This window comes from Lolium rigidum, chromosome 3, assembly GCF_022539505.1.
Source record: "Lolium rigidum isolate FL_2022 chromosome 3, APGP_CSIRO_Lrig_0.1, whole genome shotgun sequence".
NCBI lineage: Eukaryota > Viridiplantae > Streptophyta > Magnoliopsida > Poales > Poaceae > Lolium > Lolium rigidum.
In genome coordinates this window covers 18,695,950-18,702,201 of record NC_061510.1, presented here as the reverse complement: position 1 = coordinate 18,702,201, position 6,252 = coordinate 18,695,950, and positions in this window count along the sequence as shown.

Genomic DNA, 6,252 nt, shown 5'->3' with positions numbered 1-6,252 from the left:
TAGACAAACCCGGATATCACATCCGGCATAAGCCTAACCTAGATCTCTAGGGCGTACAAGGTGAGAATCGGTAACACAACGGTGACTCTACTGACCGAAAGCAAATATATTACAAGCTGTTAGCGAGTTAAGATCCAAATTTATTACACGCGAGGTCACCGACCACAATTCAACAAGCAACGGAAAGCAAATTATGTTATCTAGATAACAAGATCGCAAAGGGCCTAAGAGGCCATAACATAAGGCGACGTCCCAGCCCATAAGTCTCGTGCTGCCGCTCGAGGAACTCCGAACTACTCGTCGACGTCAAGGTAGAAGCCACCATCAGTTGGAAGGACTTCGTCTGAAACAAAGCATGCAAGGCTGAGTATAGGGACTCAGCAAGACTTAGTACAACCTTTTTGCAAAGCGGGTATGCGAGGCTTTATGTGGAGCTTATTTTGCGGAAGCTTCGGTTTTCCTTTGTAAACAGGAGGGAGCAGAAGCTCGTCTATTCAGACCATTTTAAAAAGAGGTAAGAGAGCGATATCAACTCTAGCTCTAAGATCATCATGTTGAAACCACCGAATCTTATCATCACCTGAACCTATCACCTAGGATCACCCCTCGACACCCTGAGAGGGAATCCTTATCACACATTGATATCAGGTTTTACGATTAGGTTCAAGTTGTCTATGATCACAGAATCCATCACCAAGTCGTCCATAACCGTGGACACGGCTTTTCGAAAAGATTTACCACTGCAGGGGTGTACAACATTACCCACACGCGCCGACCGACTCTTAATGCCACTATAGATTAACACACTTCCTTGGTGTGCTTCGTGCAGAGGGTGGTCGACCAAAACCTTTCCCTTACTTCGCCTATTCCATGAGTCAAACTAAGCGGGGAGCTCCGTCATCGTAGGTAGCCACTCTCCGAGGCGGTCCCGGTCATTATGCGCGGGGATCCGAGTTCAATGCCTTCGACGATCCTTCACCCTAGCCACGCCACGTATGATGCACTTTGAAAACCTTTTCCACCTTTCCCCCATGCGTATGGCAAATGGAACTCGCAAACTAATTGACTCATGGGTAAGCTAGGTAAGTTCGGGCCAAGGGGTTCCCATGGGCCCGGTGTGGCTGTACGCTCAGTCTTGGTTCCGAAGGCGAGAACTCAGGTCCTAGTATCGGCGAGAACGAGTCAAATCACCACATCCCCATGTGGCGGCCCATCCAAGCCTTTAAACATGTTTATTAACAACGACACTCGATCTTACCACGTCATCTCGTCAAACTAGGTTCATTCGTAGCTCCGATTCATCAACCGGATGGATCGGACTTCAACGACTAAGCATGGCTAAGCATAACACATATACGGCTCTAGCGATGCGAACAAGCTCGGAGCTAGTTTCTGTCGGGAGCGGTGGATCGGTAACTCGGGCTACAAGAATGGAATTATGCACACATAGGATATCTACAACTGCCAATAAAACATATTTGAAGCGGATGCAATATGTAAGAACCAGAAGTAAAGCATTTCGAAACCATATATGAACCAGGTTAGGGCTTGCCTTGTCCCTCGTTGTTCGGGTGCTGCTCTTCGGTGGCGTTGATCTCAGGTTCGCGTTCGGTCCCTATCGATGAAGAACCAAACACCGGAAATAAAGAGCACAATCAAGACAAGGTACAATGCAATGCACATACAACATGATGACATGTCATATTAAAGGGGTTTGGGTAACCCTAGGTGCATCGATGGAAATTAAAGGGGTTCGGCTCGAACCCCGACATATGAGAGGGGTCAAATTAGGGTTTCTACTAAGGCTCATATTTAATTGGTTCAAAGATGTATGAAACATGGATAAACAACTAGGATTTGTTTTTCTGAACATTTTGATATATAATTTTATATTTTTCTGATTTAAAATGAATTATTTATGAATTTCCAAAGTTTAATTCATTTTGAAACAATTTCTGAAAATAATAAAAGTTGGACCCACATGTCATAATTTTATTCTTTTCTAAACATTTATGAAATTATTAAAATTCTGACCAGGGGACCCACATGTCATATTATTTTCTATTTAAAGAATTACAGAAAAGATTTACTGAAAATACAGAAAAATGGAAAAGTCATTTATGGCGTCATGCTGACGTCATCATGACGTCAGCCGGCCATGAGCTCAAAATTGAGCTCGGGCAGAGCTCAATCCGGCGATTCGGGCCACAATAGCGCGCGTGGACAGGGGCAATCGACGCGGGGCGACGCAAGGGAGCGATTGGCGGTGGCGCCGCCCATTATTGGCCACCGGAGCGTGGCCGGCGGCGAGGTGCGGCGGCGGCCGGGGCAGGTGGCGCATGGGGGCGGAGCTAGAGGGGGAGAGAGAGCGAGGCGAGGGCACCAGGAGGTGCAGCAGCTCACCGCGAGCACGAGGGCGTGGTCGGCGACGCCGGAGGACCTTCGCCGGCGGCGAATCGAGCGGCGGCCGGCCCGACGTCTGCGAGCTAGGGTTAGCTCTGGGGGGCGCGGGAGAGCGCGGGGGAGAGGGGAAATGTGGGGCTAGGGTTCAGGGCGGCGGCGGCGAGCCTATATAGCCGCCGGGGGGCGGCGGGGAGCATCGGGGCCGGCCAGGCCATCGGGCGGCCGGCGTACGGCCACAGAGCTGCTTGGAACGGCGGGGAAGACGCCGTTTTTGCAGAAAACCCCCTGCGGGGTGGTTGGGCCGGTGGTGGGTGGTTGCTGGGCCGACTTGGGCCGAGCCAGGGAGAAAAGAAAGAGAGAGGGAGATGGGCTGCGCCCATGAGAGGGAAGAGAGGGGCTCTCTCTCTATTTTTTTCCTTTTCTTTTTTTTAGTTTTTTTGTTTCTCTTTTCAAATTTCAAATTTCAAATCTGTGTTGAATTTTGTTTGAACTCAAATTTTTTTCCAGAGAACAATAAACACACACATGGGTTTTATTTGAAAACAACAAAACCATGTGACTCATTTTATAAAAATCTTGAGAGAAATTTGAGACAAATAATTAGAGAAGGATTTGCATAATAGAAAATGGAGATGCAAATTTGGCTCAAATTCAAACTATATGCATGCAATGCTCATGAACACTCATTTATTTATAAACAACAGGTTGGGATGTTACAACTCTACCCCCCTTACAAGAATCTCGTCCTCGAGATTCCTAGATTTTAGAAAAGAAGGAAGGGTACTCAGATCGTAAACGATCTTCTCGTTCCCAAGTTGCTTCTTGCTCAGAATGATTAGACCACTGAACTTTCAGGAACTTGGTGCTCTGACGTCGAGTTTTACGCTCGGCTTCATCAAGGATACGAATAGGATGTTCTCGATAGGTTAGATCCTCTTGAAGGTCAAGAGTCTCGTGATCAACACCACGGATAGGATCTTTGAAGCAACGCTTGAGTTGGGACACATGGAAGACATCATGAACTTCAGGAAAGTTGGAAGGTAACTCCAACTTGTAGGAAACATTACCACGCTTGGCAAGGACGCGGAAAGGACCAACATAGCGAGGTGCTAGTTTGCCTTTGATTCCGAAGCGACGGACACCCTTGAGAGGAGTGACTCGAAGATAAGCTTGATCACCAATTTCATACTTCACTTCTTGATGATGGCGATCATAGTAGCTCTTTTGACGTGACTGAGCAGTTTTCAGACGCTCGCGAATGATGCGAACTTGATCTTCTCGCTTCATTGATTATATCTCGGTCCAAAGAACTTTCTTTCTCCAGGTTTCGGACCGAGTTCAAAGGAGTTCTACACCTTCTGCCATACAAAGCTTCAAAAGGTGCCATGCCCAGGCTAGATTGGAAGCTGTTGTTATAAGTGAACTCGGCAAATGGAAGGCACTTTTCCCAATCTTTACCGAAGGATATAACACAGGCCCTGAGCATGTCTTCGAGAATTTGATTCACTCTTTCGGTTTGACCACCGGTTTGAGGATGATAGGCTGTACTGAAGGAAAGACGAGTTCCCATAGCTTGTTGAAAGCTAGACCAGAACTTTGAGGTGAAAATACTTCCACGATCAGAGACGATCTTCTTAGGAACACCATGAAGAGTGACTATTCGTGAGATGTACAGATCTGCTAGTTGACTAGCTTTTATGTCTTCACGGATAGGAAGGAAATGAGCAACCTTGGATAGACGGTCAACCACTACCCATATAGCATCTTTTCCATTTTTGGTCTTGGGGAGACCGGTAATGAAATCCATGCCAATTTCATCCCATTTCCACTCTGGAATTGATAGAGGTTGGTGAGTGCCAGCAGGTCTTTGATGTTCAGCTTTTACGCGACGACAAACGTCGCATTCAGCAACAAACTTAGCGATCTCTTGCTTCATCCCAGACCACCAGAATCTTTGGCGGAGATCCCGATACATTTTGGTACTACCAGGATGGATGGAGAGGGGTGATTCATGAGCTTCTTTAAGGATTAGCTCTTTGAGATCCGATTTATCCGGCACGACTAGACGCTTACCGAAATAAACGGTACCACTGATCATTGATGGAGAAACATTTAGCAACTCCGCTAGCAATGTTCTTCTTGATCTCGGTAATGCCGGAATCTTGCTTCGAGCCTTATTGATCCGGTCTTCAAGAGAGGGCTTCACCTCTAGGTTAGCAAGGAATCCACTAGGAACAATCTCAAGGTTGAGTTTTGCAAGTTCCTCATAAAGAGAAGGTTGCGCTTGCTTAACCATCGATTGTTGCAATAGGACTTCCGACTTAGCGCATCGACAACAACATTGGCTTTGCCGGGTTTATAGTTGAGACCCAAATCATAATCTTTTATGACTTCCAACCATCTTCTCTGTCCGTTATTCAGATCCGATTGGGTGAAAAGATACTTCAGACTTTGATGATCTGAGTACAACTCGCAACGATTACCATAAAGGTAAGGTCGCCATTGCTTAAGAGCATGGATCACAATGCAAGCTCGAGGATCATGAGTAGGATAATTGAGCTCATGTGGTTTCAACCGTCGAGAGGCATAGGCCACCACATGGCCATCTTGCATCAACACACATCCGAGCCCTTGGAGAGAGGCATCGCAATAGACAACGAAGTCTTTGCTTGTGTCCGAAGGACGAGCACGAGAGCGATGAGTCAGCTTGGTTTTCTAAACTCGGAAACTTTCTTCAGCCTTTTCTGACCATTCGAACTTCTTGTCTTTCTTGAGAACATCGGTCATTGGCTTGGCAATCTTGGAGAAATTTTCAATGAATCGGCGGTAATAACCCGCTTGGACCGAGAAAACTTCGAATCTCCTTAGCTGACTTAGGTGTCTTCCAATCAAAAACGGCTTGAACTTTATCTGGAATGACTGCAACACCTTTTTCAGAGATAACATGACCAAGGAATATGAGCTCTTTTAACCAGAACTCACATTTGGAGAATTTGGCGTAGAGACGGTGTTCACGAAGTTTGGTTAACACCAAACGGAGATGTTCATCATGTTCATGTTCGGTTTTGGAGTAGATCAGAATATCGTCGATGTAGACCACGACAAACTTGTCAAGATACTCCATGAAAACAGAGTTCATAAGCCGCATAAAAGTGGCAGGAGCATTTGTGAGGCCAAAGGACATGACAAGTGTACTCGTAAAGACCATAACGAGTTGTGAACGCTGTCTTGGGAATGTCCTCCTTGCGGATTTTGATTTGATGGTAACCTGATCTCAAATCCATCTTTGAGAAGACTGAGCATGGACAACCTGATCAAAAAGATCATTGATTATAGGAAGAGGGTATTTGTTTTTGATAGTCACTGCGTTGAGCTGACGGTAATCAACAACCACCCGCATGAATGTTGGTATCTCTCTTGACAAAGAGGGCAGGGCAACCCCAGGAAGAAGTACCGGGTTGTATGAAGTTCTTCTCTTCTAACTCCTCTAACTGCTTCTTCAGTTCAACCAACTCTTCCGGAGGCATACGATATGGTCTCCGGGAAACAGGAGCAGTTCCGGGAACCAACTCAATGACAAAGTCCACACTTCGATCAGGAGGCATGCCAGGTAACTCCTCAAGGAAGACATCTGGAAAGTCACAGACCACCCAGACATCAGAGATTTCTGGTTTAGGTAGGGCTTCAATGGCATACAACTCGGCTTCAGGGGTAAACCTTGCCGATGGAGATATTGCGGATGAAGCCCGAGTATGTAACACTTTTGCCGAAAGATTGGTCGATACAATAGACCTAGCTGAGCAATCAATGACAGCCTTATGCTTTACTAGCCAATCCATGCCCAAGATG